Here is a 2,368-nt window from a genome sequence, read left to right on the forward strand (position 1 = left end):
ACTGCATGCATCTCCATCTATTTCTCCATTACTCTGTAATACCGATCCTAGGTACTTAAAACTATTGCTTTTCACAATCATTTCACCATCCAAAGATACCATTTTACTTGTAGTAGCTCCATCTTTAAATGAACATTCCAAATACTCTGTTTTTGTCCTATTAAGTTTTAAACGTTTTTCCTCCAGAGCTTGTCTCCACTGTTCCAGTTTTTGTTCCAAGTCTCCTTCACTATTTCCTACTAACACGACATCATCAGCATACATTAAGCAACATGGAATGTTACCCTGTAGTTTCGCTGTTATCTGGTCCAAAACTAATGAGAATAAATACGGACTAAGCACAGAGCCTTGGTGCAATCCTACTTTCACATGAAATTTATCAGTCTCTCCCACACCTGTCCTAACACTAGACGTTACTCCCTTATACATATCCCTCACAATCTTTACATATTCACCAGGGACTCCTTTCTTATTGAGTGCCCACCACAAAATCTCTTGAGGAACTCTATCATATGCTTTCTCAAGATCAGTGAATACCATATGAACGTTTGTTTCTTTACTCCTGTATTTTTCCATCAACTGCCTTATAATGAAAATTGCATCTGTTGTTGATCTACCCTGCATAAAGCCAAATTGATTCTCGGATATTTCGGTCTCTTCACGTATCCGTCTATCAATTACTCTTTCCCATATTTTCATGGTGTGGCTAAGTAGTTTTATAGCCCTGTAGTTTGTACATTGTTGTATATCTCCCTTGTTTTTGTAAAAAGGTACCAGTCTACTGCATCTCCATTCGTCTGGCATTTGTTCGACTTCCATAATTCTGTTAAATAGACCTGCTAGCCACCTTGTTCCTGTCTCTCCCAATGCTCTCCATACTTCCCCAGGAATATCATCTGGTCCTACCGCTTTTCCTTTCTTTATTTTTTGAAGCGCTTGAACCACTTCCTCGTTGGTTATTTTGGTCACCATTGCTGCTACTGTCTCCTTTGACTCTCCAGGCTGTCTGTCAAATTCTTCATTTAATAAGCTGTCAAAGTACTTTCTCCATCTCTTTTTGACATCCCTCTCTGTTTCGCTATTTTATATATCTTCGTTTCGCCTTCCCTGGTATGAAGTTGATCGTATAGGTTTGAATACGCTTCTGCTTTGGCTTTTGCTACTGCTACTTTCGCTTCCTTTTTCGCCACCATATAGTTTTGAATATCTGTGTCGGATCTGGTTTCTTGCCACTTTTTATATAATTTTCTCTTCTCTTTTATTTTTCTTTGTACTGCGTTTGACCACCACCAAGTCTCTTTATCCTCAAACTTTTTTTCTGACGTTTTCCCAAGTATTTCAATAGCAGTCTCTCTAATACTACTGGCCATTTTTCTCCAAATTATATTAGGGCTTCCTTTCATGTTCCAACATATTTTTTCTACTATTCTTTTCCTGAATAGACCTTCTTTCTCATCTTTCAGCAGCCACCACTTGATTTTTTTGTGGTCCTCTCCGATATTTTTGTTTAGTTTCGCTTTTTACTTCGAGGTCCAGAACAAGCAGCTTATGTTGTTGGCTTACTGTCTCAGTAACTATTACCTTGCAGTCCTTGCATTCACGTATGTCTTCTTTCCTTATCATAAAGTAGTCTATTTGGGATTGATGTTGTCCACTTTTGTAGGTAATAAGTTGAGTTTCCCTCTTTTTGAGTTTTAAAGAATGTGTTAACGATCGCCATATCCAATGCTGTTGCTAATTCAAGCATGTCATCTCCAGCTTTCATTTCTACTTCCATTATGTGATATAAGCGTCCTTATATCACAATAAAAATTAATAATAGTGTGCCATCATGTTTCGATCACACCAAAAAGTTATATCCCTTTGACGTTGAAATCTTGTAATAAAAATGACTATATGGATTTTTTGATATGCTTATTAGACCATATAATTTTATCGAAATTTGTAGGAATAAGGAAAAAATAATGAAGAAAAATAAAAAAAAAGTCCTCCCCGGCGGGGAATCGAACCCCGGTCTCCCGCGTGACAGGCGGGGATACTGACCACTATACTACCGAGGACTTATTAGAAATTTTTCTTTGTTAACTAATCAAGATACATTTTTAAACGTTATAATATTATAATGTTTAAAAATGTATGTTGATCAGTTATATTCAAAAAAAAAAAAAAATTCTATAATTTATATTATAATAATCAAGGAATATATATAATAAATATAAACAGTTTTTGTCTTCTTCTATCTTCTCATATTCTTATCAGACAATTTTGCTTTTGCTCTATTGTCCTGTATAGTCAATAGAAATATATTTTCTTGAATATTAGAAATGGTAAATAAAAATATGAAATCGCAGTAGGTAGGTACTTTCAC

The 2,368-nt window shown here is 35.4% G+C and overlaps 1 non-coding gene across 1 annotated transcript; it reads right to left on the minus strand.

Annotated features, from left to right (window-relative positions):
• Positions 1-1,988: 1,988 nt before the first annotated feature.
• Trnad-guc (transfer RNA aspartic acid (anticodon GUC)) lies at positions 1,989-2,060 on the minus strand. The gene has a single exon. It is a non-coding gene; the product is annotated as a tRNA-Asp (tRNA).
• Positions 2,061-2,368: the final 308 nt, after the last annotated feature.

The sequence above is a fragment of the Diabrotica virgifera genome, chromosome 6 (genome assembly GCF_917563875.1).
Source record: "Diabrotica virgifera virgifera chromosome 6, PGI_DIABVI_V3a".
Classification (NCBI taxonomy): domain Eukaryota; kingdom Metazoa; phylum Arthropoda; class Insecta; order Coleoptera; family Chrysomelidae; genus Diabrotica; species Diabrotica virgifera.